Here is a 13,243-nt window from a genome sequence, read left to right as displayed (position 1 = left end):
GAACAGTGATCATCAGATTTCAGCCTCCTGAGTAGCTACAATTACAGGCATTAGCCACCAGTGCCCAGCTGGAAAAATTCTTAATATGAGTAGTGAAAAGAAATTCTAAAGAAATTATATTGCCATAATATTACTGAAGTCAGTTCATAACTTGATAGTCAAAATATATTAGCAAAATACTCCATGTACCATAAATCTGAACATAGTAGTAGGAAAATTTTATCCATTCATTACATTATTTGATTTGGGGAATAGGGAGTTTAAGAAACTGACTTAAGAACCATGAACATAACACCATGCAGAATCAATCTTCCCTTTTAATCATAATATTTTACCTTTCAAAAACTTTATTTTGTCCATTTTGAAAAGCTTACTGAGCATCTAAAAAGTCTATGTCCCTGGAGCGGTGAACCAACTAAGCTCAATATACTCACCTCTTCTTTTCCATTCTTTCAAAGATAAAAAAGCAGCACAATATCCCATGAGAACAACCTTCTCTATGAAAGCCAGTCTTGTTATAGCTGAGAGGACTCCCACTGGGTCCTGTACAAAATATCTCATACAGAATTCAATTTTACCATTCATACATAAATGACTTTTATTTGTCCATGTTTGTGTCTGTTCCTTGTTGTTGCAAACATCATTCATTCAGTGATTTGAGCTATTGACACCATCTTAAAGAAAACTGTACACTTGGGATTTGAAGCTATGAGGAACCATTAATTTTCTAGCATATTTGTGTTTATTAATTCCCAGGTTTCATTTCTAATTATTCATTTTTGTTTCCATTTCAATTTTCAAGAACAATAACCTAGCTTTATGTTTAGAAAGTGGAGTTGACATAACACTCACTTAGTAAAATGAGGGTTTTTTTATTGAAAAATGTTTTGCTATTATATTAAGGGAATTGCTTAAATTAAAAATTAATTATCTATTTTTCATTTTTCTGGTCAAATTTATGGTTAGGAATAAGGCATTTACTGAAATTTAAGATCCTCCTCTAAGCAAGTGTCAATTAATTTATAAGTATAAGTTAATCTGCCTTTGTTTTAGTTACCTTCTTTACTCTATTAATAGTTATCATTTTCTGCACTTTATTTCTTGATAGAGTGATAAATAATGTGATATGTGTACAATTTCCTCCATAAGGTAACACTGAACAAATACCATATTGTCAGACTCATATTCCAACCCAATACAATGATTCCCCGATTATTAAAACAGACATCCTCAAATATTATATCCATATTTGCTTCTTAAGAAAAAAGAACAAAATGAAATTAAAAACTCAAACAGATAATAAGTGACACATGATAGTAAATATTCCAAACAGATGTTTACATTTAACACTAACAAACTTGTACATTGATAATGGAGACAACAGAAGAGATTGATGTTACTCTATCATGCTTGATTTGTGTTGCAATGTAAGTTAGCTCTAGGTTTTATGCATCTTCTTTCTGAGTAAAAGTGAGTAGCATTTCCCATGGGTAAGTACTGGATGCCATGTTTCATGGACTCCCGGGGACAAATTTTCTGGCCTTCAGCACCTATTATGTACCTGAATCTGATACTTGGATACATGCTTGCCTTCTGCCTTGTAATCACATAATTCTTATATCAATGTGTTTGGCATCTTTGAGTATGTTCATTTCATAATCATGTTTCTTACTTATGTGTTCCATTTCTTAGCATGCTCAAATATTTGCCAATCTTCACACGACACAATGAGAAAAGTATTATAAACAAAATGCATTATCTGAAATTTTACAATGTTGACTGGAGATTAATAATTTATATTCTAAATCTTCACTTACTATCACTAGTTAAAATATATAAATTACACACTTTCAAGAAAGAGCTTAGAAAATTAAATTTCAATATTGTTTATAATCAACAAAGATTAAAGAGTATATGATTTCCTTTTGCTAAATTCTGGTCATAAAGATAAGTCTATGGGGCTGAGAGTGTGGCCTAGTGGTAGAGTGTTTGCTTGCATTCACTAAGTCCTGGATTAGATTCCTCAGTACCATATACACAGAAATTAAAAAAAAAAAAAGAGAAGCCTGGGGCCGGGAGTTTGCCGAGTGGTAGAGTGTTTGCCTAGCATGCACAAAGACCCGGGTTTGATTCCCTGGTACCACATACTTAGAAAAAGCTGGAAGTGGTGCTGAGGCTCAAGTGGTAGAGCTCTAGCCTTGAGAAAAATCCAAGGACAGTGCTCAGGACCTGAGCTTAAGCCCAGGACTGGCCAAAAAAAAAAAAAAAAAGATAAGTCTGTTAGTATTCATGACTCTGAAGTCCTTATGGATACTATTTTTCCATAGTACATTATGTTTCCCTCATCTTAGCATATATAGGAATGCAAAACCCAACGGAAAATTGGGAAATTACTACACTTTCCATTTCAACTCAAAAGTATTTTAAGCTAGAAAACATGACTCAGTCATGCATCACTTACTTCATGTAACTCAAAATTCCATTGTTTTTTTTCTGTAAAAAAAGTACAATGCTAATTAATCAAATGACAAGAAAAGGTCACCAACAGTTACAGCAATGCCTCTTAAAATAAGGTAGGCAATTTTCTTTTGTACAAGATTTTGTCTTTTCTCTTTTACTGTTTTAGTGGTGTTTTGTTTTATTTTTCAATTGATCTATTTAACTATTGGTTCAGTAACTTAGGTCACGCAGGTTGCTTGCAGAATATATCCATAAGAGAGGCACAACCTTATCAGTTCATTTTGTTCTACTTTATTCCACATGGAATTTGGTATTCACTATAAAGATTTCAGTTTTTTCAGAACTGAAAATTAAGTGTTTTTGCATCTGAGAGTTGGTTGAAATATATGGAATTGACACAGATTAACACTGGAATTTGAGATTAAACACATTACTTCTTTTTTCATATGTTTTTATTGTAATTAATAGAAGGGTTACATTATATTTGCCAGATAGAACATGCATTAATTCACATACATTGATACCCTTTCTCATGTCTTGTTCCCTATTTCCCTCCCCCTCACCCCCACTCCTCATCTTGTTTTCCCCCCTTCCCTATCAAATTTCAAATAACCAAATACAAATATATCCAATATATCAGATAACAAAGTGAGATAGTGTAACAATATGAGATAACCAAAGTACAGCAAAAGAGATGACAGATAACATAGTACATTAAGGACAATAATCACTGATTATATGGCTTTTGTTTCTATATTCTAGAAGTCCTTTCATTTAGCATCATTCCATATGGCCTTATGTATCAAGGTTTTGCTCTATTGTAAATCTCTGCTAGGAGAGCCCAAGGTTTCCACTGATTATGACAAATGAGGGAAACCACTGAGCCTATGTTCCTTTGAGTCTGGCTTACTTCACTTAATATGACTTCAAACTGCATGGGTTGCCAAACTTAAAGCAAAACAACCATAAACAGTAATACACTGATTGAAGGATGCCTTTCAGATTAATTAGAATCAATCATTAAGAAGAGCAATTGACCATCCTATTTAGAGAACACACTTTTGAGCTAGATTAATTGACAGAAAGGAAAATATATAATGAGTTATTTCAGAATGAGTGCATCCAGAAAAAATTACTTATTTGAGAATTAATACAGTGTGGATTTACAGCACATTAACCAGTTTTCTTCAGCCTTCATGTAAATTTAAGTAGAGTTTCATTTCAAGGACACAAATATTTGTCTCTGACAACTTCTATTTTGAATTTCATTTTAGGTACTTAATAAAACCCACTATCTAGATTTCTATTCTTGATGGTGATATAAATCTGCTTTACTCACAAATCTTAAGAACATCTACTTGGAGACTTGTTCATATTTTAAGCACATCATTTTTTTTAATCTTTCACTAACTTTCCTAAAGAAGTCAAATAACTGAATGTTCCTTTCAGTGTCATGTTATTTCTTGAGTAAGAATTATTCTAGAGTTATTTCAAGAGTAAGTAAAAAATCTTGTTAAGCTGGACAAGTACTTGTCATTATTTATTATATGAATGCTTTATTGTTTTTTATTTATTTTTATTTTTGTGGGTCATGGGGCTTGAACTAGGCCTTGATACTGTCCCAGAGCTCTTCAGCTCAAGGCTACCTCCCTATCCCTGGGCCTGGGTGTTGTCCCTGAGCTCTTCAGCTCAAAGTTACTGCCCTATTTTTGAGCCAAGCCCCACTTCTCATTTTCTACACTTTAATTGGAGATAAGAGTCTTGGATCCTTTTGTTTCAAAGCTTATGACCTTTGGCTTGCTAGTGAAAAACCTTACCAGGTAAATCAAACTACCTAGCCTTTTGATTTAGTTGTATTTTAGAAGAGACATTATTTTGCCTGGGCTGATCATGGGGTCAGTTCCACCTATATCTCTCCTGTGTAGCAGGCAGGCATAAACCACCATGATCAGACTATTTGTTAAAATGTAGGGCAAGGAGTTTATCCTAGTGGTAAGAGTGTTTGCCTAGCATGCATGAAGACCTGGGTTCAATTCCTCAGTAACAAATACATAGAAAAAGCCAGAAGTGGTGCTGTGGGTCAAGTAGTGGAGTGCTAGCCTTGAGAAAGCCCAAGGTCAATGCTTAGGCCCTAAGCTCATGCCCCAGGACTGACATGTAATCTTCCCTATGTCCTCTGTCTGAGTTCTTGTGGAACTGTGATGCTGTAACTCTTCCCTTTTGAGTAGCAGGAATAAGCAGGATCCACTAAGCCCTACTGCTGTCTCTGTAAAGAATTTTGTTCATTATTATAGGGGAAAAAAAACTTAATCCACTTGTACTTCTCATTGAAGGAGTTGGCTTCCAAAGTCTTATAATCTCTTTCTTGGTTGGTTCCCTTTACTACACAATAAGAACTCAAAATCTAGTAACTTCAGAAAACATTTCTTGTGTCAATTTCTTTGAAGCAGTTCTAAGATTTGATTATTTGGTTGGCTTTACCTCCGGAACTCCAAGAAGGCTCCAGGCAATATGTCAGTCTGGAATGTAGTCCTGTGAAGTTTCCAAGATGGCTCATTTCCAAGGATGTTGGCTGGAAGCCTTAGTTCTTACACTTCTATAGGGCTACCAGCACCTTCTTAAGACATGATAGCTCACAACTCCCAGCATGAGTGCGGTAGGAAAGAAAGCAATGGGGAAACTGCAAAATGTTCATTATCTAGTACAGAAACACCACATTGAAACTAGCAATGTAGTCAGTGATAGAGTGTAGAAAGGCCTGGTTTTAATACTCAGTACCCCAGCAAAATACTAGAGATAGCATTTAACTTCATTAGGTGCTAGCTGTTCAGAAAATATGACTACAAAGGGAGGTGGGTGATGTGATCTTTGATGAGCAAGTAAGTAATTTGGGGGGACTTATCTTAAAGCACAAACCTTTCCATCCACTCCTTATTGCAGTCCAAAGACCCTGATTCCAAGTGTCATTTCAAAGCTACACATTTGAATTTGTGTCTTTGCAAATTAGATGTCTCAGGGTATGCAATGGGTTATGACATGGGTACCTTTCACTTGCATTGAAGCTTGAGTGACAATGAGTCACTGAAGTGAGGCTGCATTTCACTTTGGTTGAGCTGTGACAGCAGTGACAGCATCAGGTTTCATAAAATAATATGCAATAATATGCATTGAGCATTAACATTATGAATGCTGTACCAAAAAGGACTGATAAACATGAACATTCATGGCAGCTGTTAGGTTTGTTGTTCTGTTCATTAATGGACACCAAAAGGCATCTCTCTATATACTTCCCTCAATCTTCTTCTGAGATCTTGTCTTCAGATATATTGCTGCTTATCCCTCAAGTACAAAGGGAAAACACAGGTTTCATTCATATAGAGAGAGGAGAGAGGAGAGAGAAAGGTTGAGAGTGGGAGAGACAGAAGAAAGAATATCATGGGGAGAGCATGGAAAAATATTGATTTTTCTCCAGTTTACTAATCATGGGAAAATATATTCCATATTTTGAATTTTCTATTATGTGTTTCCTATGTATTGGAGAGAGAAATCTTTGCTTCTCATAAAATTTAGCAACATTGTAAAACAGTGCCTGATGTGAAAATCCTCAGGTAAGGTGCTGAACATCTTATTTAAATTAGTAAATACAGTTTCAGGAAAATAATAAGATCCCAAATGAATATGCAGTATTGTATTCAGATTACAAAGTATTTTTTGACTCAATACAATATACTATGACTGACAAAAAAACAGAATAAAGGAAAAATTCACACTGAAACGGTATTAAAATTAGGTCAGTTATTAGGTGAGCACTTAGGTTATATATTTCTAAGGTAATCACTTAGTCTACATTCTCAGAGAAATTATTTTCTTCTATTTATTTGGCTAATGTGGACTTATTTCTAGGAGATAATAAGAAGAAAGATAAAAGGTAGTGCTTTTATTTCCATATTCTTACTTTGACTGAATATGAAATTAAAATGCATCCTCAGTTGTACTTTTTCCAGGGAAAAAGTATTCCCACATATATTAACTTCCAGAAATATCCTGAATATAATTTCTTAACCTGAGGTTTTCAATATCTGTTATGAAGTAATAAACAATTAAATTACAAGGTCTTAATTAAAGAAGTATAATAATCCACTCAGAGAGCCAAAATTCCCTCAATTTTTCTTTCTTTCTTTTTAATTTATCTGACATAGAAGTTGATGTTTATAACTTTAGTGTCAGCACTACCTGTTTATTCAATCTGTTTTATTCAGAGTTTACCTGAAGGAACAACAACAACAAAAAGCCACTCAGAACAATATTACCTCAAAGTGTATTCCTTTCCCAATGTTTTTCCTCTCAGGATCAAACTTTTTCTAACAGTAGTTAGAATAACTTCAAGGTGAGCAATAAAAATTTAATAAAGGAAGCGAAAGAGCAAAGTTGCTTATAATCAGCAAACCTATATTTCCATGTAATTATGGAAAGTAACATTTTCATTGCCATTATATACATTCTCAAGATTATAAGTCATGATGTGGTTCTAATTTGCAATATGAATTTGATACTGATTTGGGATTTGTTCCATATGAAATAATTGCAGAAAAAAGAAAAAAGGTTCTAGATCCTCAAATATTTGAGTAGATTTTATATTCAAAATATTGGAGTACAAAATAATAATTCTTCTGACCTGATGATGGTAAAACTGGATTCACTGTTGAACCATCCTCTGTCTTGTTCTGAGTCTCATTCTGTGCACCGAAGATGTGAGAGCCTGAAAATCCCAGTTTTGAGGGCAAATATGATAGCTGAAAGGACTGGGCATTTGAAGTCTTTCACCCAACCTATTCTCAGAACTGAGTTTCCAAAGAAGGTCAACCACCCTGGCTTAGTAGGAATTCAGTTCTACCTTGGGTGCAGACTAATTAAACCATAAATTTCCTGGAAGCCTGGGGGTAAACTAAGGTTTATGCAAATTGTAACCCTCATTCCTAAGTAAGTCATCTACCACTGGTATATAAAGTATTATCACCTGTGGAAGTTAATACCCAACTCTCTGTACATACTTCCTATAAGCACCAGCCCAGAAAACCACATGGACCCATGCCACATAGAAGAAAGGAAAGTTTATTGCCAGCTAAAGGAGCCAGCAAGACCCCTTCTCACACCCACATGAGAAGAAATGCAGGCTATTGTCTGGAGTGATCTATATCACCTGCAGGGTTTGGGAGTGGGGGGGAGAGAAAGTGGAGATCCCTTTGGTGAATGTGAGAATTCTGAATCAATAGTACTTGGTACCACTTTTGCAGAGAGAGAACACACTAAACTAAAGGGAAAGAGGGTGGGAAAGGGCCCTGGATCAGCTCTGATTATTTACTGCTTTGACCAAATGAGCATGCAGAGCTGAATGCTAAGCTATAAGAGGAGGCACTTGGGCGTGCATTATCACTTCCCTCTATGAAACCAATGATATCTTTGGTTAATGGAACCTTGAGATCTGAAGCAGATATAATGCTGCAGGTCCCTTGCACCCCAAACCTTAATTCCAAGGTCTGGTCTCCATTCCTGCCTAGCTCCTGGTCTCAGCCGGTTAGGGAGTACACTGCACGTGACAACACCAAGGTGTTAAGTCAAAAAATAAAGCATCCATGTTCTTCGTGACACGTAATGTTGACCTTTGTGAGTAACGGACTTCAAGGTTCCAGGGAAAATCTGGAAGACTCAAAAGTCGTATTTTGACTACCGTTTTGAGGTCATAACTATAAAGTCTCAGTAAAAGTATCATAGACAAAGTGCCTCCACTGTACATTTATTTTATTTAAACTACTCATTTCCACACCATGAGGATAGAAAAATCTACTGCACTTCGTTATCAAATTAATTATATTTATAAAATAGCAGAATGAGAAGAATAAGCAGGGGTGAATCCAACTTTTAGTGATAGAATGCATTAACTATACATCAGGAACACTTGATATAATTCACCTGTTCTAGTGATAAAAGGTAATAAACATGAAATTCTATCCTCTTATTCAATTATAGATACTTTAAAAGCATTATGATGAATAAATGTGAAATTTAGCCTTCTAAAATAGAAACAGATAAAAACAAATACATTTTAAGTGGAGTTTATGAACATAGGAATTTGATTGGTGAGTGTGCTAGACATTTACATTTGAAACTTGATATGGCTGGATTGACATCTGAATTTAAAAAAGGGTTAATGTAAATCTATTTTTGATTCTGTCTGAATATAACCTAGTGTGATTTCCAAATTCCCATAATGACTTGATTAAACAGCATCCTACACACATACATGCAAAAGTTCTAACGAGCAGAATGCCTTTTTTTTTAAATCATTTTTTTATTTGGTCCATTGTGGGGTTTGAACTCTGAGCCTGGGCACTGTCACTGAGTTCTTCAACTCAAGGCTAGCACCCTTACACCTGGAGCCACAGCACCACTTCTGGTTTTCTAGTGATTAGTTGGAGATAAGAGTCTCCAATTGACAGTGCCCTAGTTGGCTTTGCACCACAAACTTCAGATCTCATCCTCCTGAGTAGCTAGGATTACAGGCATGAGTCACTGTGCCCATCTAGGAGTGCCTATGCTTTTCTAAGCAGAGTTTTGTGAAATAGATCAAGTAGAATGAAGCAAAAAGCATGAAATCTGATGTATATAGTATGAACATACTCAACTCCAAGACCTAATAGTGAGAAGCATCAGAACAGAAGGTGATTCTATATTACAACTATCAGTAATTGATATGGCTCATGTGTATAAGGGGAGAGTATACAAAATGTATGTGCCCTTATAGATATGAAAACTATAAGAAATTGTCAAATGGAAATGCTGTAAGTACAAAAAATCAGTAACAAAAAGATACATGAAGAATGTTGCTACACACTCATGTCTGGGTCTTCTCCTAATTTCCATACTGAAGAATAATCAATAAATTATTTGTGATTATATTGAAATACCAATACATGAAACCAAAGGAAATTCTCTGCGAAAAACAATCTGAATATATAACTATAGTTGCTCATGAAAATAATTTCACAATTATATGTACTTATAAATAGGCGTTAGTCAAAAATTAAAACCTTTCACTCTGAAGAAGAGAAAATATAAGCAATAAAGAAAAGCCAGAAAATGGAAAGACTTAGAAAAAATCATATTAAGTGAAATAAGCCAGACTCAAAGGAACGTAGGCTAAATGGTTTCCCTCATTTGTCATAATCAGTAGAAACCTTGGGCTCTCCTAGCAGAGATTTACAATAGAAAAAAACATAGATACATAAGGCCATATAGTATGATGTTAAATGAAAGGACCTCCAGGATATGCAAACAAAAGTCATATAATGAGTGATTGTTGTCCTTAATGTACTATGGTATCTCTCATCTCTTTTGCTGTCCCTTGGTTATCTCATATTATTACAGTATTTCACCTTGTTATCTGATATAGTGTATATATGCTTGATTGGTTATTTGAAATTGGATAGGGAAGGGGGGAAAACAACATGAGTGTCAGGAGTGGGGGCAGGGAAATGGGGACCATGACATGAGGAAGGGTATCATTGTATGTGAAGTAATGCACCTTCTACTTGGTGAATATAATGTAACCCTTCTATTAATTACAATAAAAATATATGAAAAAAAGAAAAGCCAGGAAAAAAGAGATATATTTACGGAAAAATTCCCTGAGTAGAGATACTTGTATGGTGTCACTCATCTGGCTTTCTACATCTAGAAGCTCTCATTGGGCTCTATTCACAGCATGCCTTATCTGAATTGTCACACACATTTTGCATTCTGTAACACCAAATACAAGAATAATCCTAGCTATTAGGAGAAAGGATCTCAAGGACCGAAATGAGAAAATAGAAAAAAGACAGCATCTTACCATGAAAATTCTAAGATAATTACTTGTGTTATTTGACCTTTATAAATAATTTGCTAAGGAAATATATTTTCTTAACAAAATGTGAGAAAAATGTATGTCATCCTTTGCTTTAGGATGTAGACTTATTGATCTTCAGCATTCTAGCAAATACTTTTTTTGCAAGGAATAAAATATCTGAATATCAATATTAGGTGATTTCTATCTATTTTGAATTTCCATGTTCTAATTTGTCATACATTTTCTACTTGAACACCCTTCTAGGTTTGAACAAACAAAAAATCAATGTGGTCCACATACAATATCTTTGAAGCTGGCTTTCCTTAAGATTGATTTAGAAATTTTGCTTCATTGTATTCACAATTCATAGGTAGTGCACTTTTAATATAAAGTAATGGTCCTTCAGAATAATTAACGTGTTATGACCTCAGTACTAAGTTTTGACCCAGGCTGTGCTGAGTTTGTTCAGTTTAGCTAACTGGTCATGAAAACTGAGAAATGTTACATCAAGTATGAACTTTCATGGTTAGGTCCAATGTACTTTCTTTCCTCTGTGAATTCCTAGCTCATTGACAAATAAATGTCAGAAGTTACAACAAAAACATGATAGAAATGATAGCAGTGAAACAAAAGCACAATGAAGAAGTTGCAATAATATATATATGAAAGCCTATTTAATAATATTTTAAACCATCCTGTACTGACACATTCCTAAGGCTTGTACTGATAATAGTTAAAAGAAAACAAAATGCACAGGGTTAAATGCTAATTTATATGATGCTGCACATTCTTTTTAGTAGCTAATGGATATAATGTTCTTAATGGAAAGTCTGAATCTTTAGTATCACATCATGTTTTTTCATTTGAAATTACCTGATCCCTGAAAGCTCAGCCCTTAGAAAAAATAAACAGATGGTAATTTATTGCTTTAAGTAGCTACTTAGTTTAGTAGGGTTTTTTGCTCAGGTATCATTCAATAAATTGTATTCCCAACTCTCATTACACAGTCATCCTAGTGGAGCTGAAATGATGGTCAATAAAGATCATAGTCCAGTGGAACATAATAACAACTTGAATAAATGAATTTAATAAGGTTTTGACTAAATCATTATTTTTGACATGCAATATGTATTATTTCTGCTTTTAATTTTATTTGTAAGCAGATTTAACAAGTTGTCATTCAACAAACTAGTACATAAATACAAAGAATCTTGATTAGTGTCACCCTCTTTATCATTCTCCACATCCCTATTAATGATCTTAAACATAAACTTTAATTAATTACACTTTATGCAATATACAAGCCCATCATTATTCTCTATTTTAAATCTCCTTTTTAATTCATTTCTTTACTTTATTTTCATAAATGTATGTAAAGCACTTTTGCCTTTGTCCATTTCCCTTAATTCTGTTCAAATGAGTTCTATCATTTTATACACATGCCCTTTACTATTTTCTTTGTCAGGTCATGATTCCATACAAAGTTGGTGATGTGATAAAAGACGAGAGTCACTTTTAGAATATATTACATTTGTGTCTGATGAAAGCACAGATTTGAAGGGACTTGAAGGTATAAACCATGTTCTATTTAATTAAAAGCTCCCATAGCAATAAGGAAACTGTGACATCGAAGAGTTACTTGATGGTTATTTCGTGCTCTGCCTTGAATATAGGCCTGAGAGCCAGCAGAAGAAATGACTCCCAAAACTACATTTGACCCAGTGACTGAATTTGGAAAGGACTGGCTTGTGGAAAAGACAATGTGATCCACAGATTTTGACTGGAGCAACACAGTGAACATATGTTCCATAGACATTATGAAGAAAACAATATGGCGATGCAAGTATATACCATGCTTTAATCATTCTGCATACTGCACCACTCACACAATTAGCCCAACTGCTCAGAATAGAAAAAATATATATAAAAAAACATGTCATTAGTCTCTTGGTGGTGATGTATGAGAGTACTAGAAGAAAGGCATGAGACAAAAACCTCAGAGTTATAAATAAACATACAAAGAACACCAACACTTAAATATTGGATTTTGAGATAGATAAAGACAAGAAAGTAAAAGCTGTCCTATAAATTAGTGTTAACATAGATCTATTGTGCACTGATCTATACATGGTATTATGAATTCAAATATATTTTGAAAAATCTTGGTAACTTTGTACCAAGACATCCAATGCGGTAATCGACATATGATACAAAACGGGATGATTTAAAGAGAATTCAAGTTGTTGAAATAAAGGAAATGTGCAAAATCCCACAGCAATTAAACTATGAAGTGAAAATAGAGTGATATGACTAAGTATAGCATTATTTTAATCAGACTTCCCCAGCTGTGACAAACCCTTCAGAAACGAAACTTTACTTAATAATATACAGTGCACTATTTTAATTTATATACACTTCATTTGAAAATAATCCAAGAATATTGTGTGTTGAAAAAGACATTTAAATAACATAAGGAAATAGTTTTTCCTTCCTTCCTCCCTTCCTCCCTCCCTTCTTCCGTCTCTCCCTTCCTTTTTTCCTTCCTTTCTTTTGACAGTATTGTGATTTGAACCAAAGAGTTCATGTTTACCAGGCAATGATCTCCTGGCCTCTTGGCCTTAGGTACATGATTTTCTGCATGCTAATATCACAATATAAACCCTCATATCATGAATATACATCAATTCAAAAATTGAGAAGCCTATTCTCAAAGAACATACAAAAATTTATTGTAAAGATGTGTAAAATCATCCTCACTCAGACTTATTATTTTTTCTTTTTTTCATGTATTTTTATTGTAAGTAATAGAAGGGTTACATTATATTCACCAGATAGAAGGTGCATTACTTCACATACATTGATACCCTTTCTCATGCTTTGGTCCCCATTTCCCTCCCC

This window comes from Megascapheus bottae, chromosome 14 (genome assembly GCF_031878675.1).
Source record: "Megascapheus bottae isolate mThoBot1 chromosome 14, mThoBot2.hap1, whole genome shotgun sequence".
NCBI classification, from domain to species: Eukaryota; Metazoa; Chordata; class Mammalia; order Rodentia; family Geomyidae; genus Megascapheus; species Megascapheus bottae.
The sequence above is the reverse complement of the archived record's forward strand: the minus strand, read 5'-3'. Positions refer to the sequence as shown.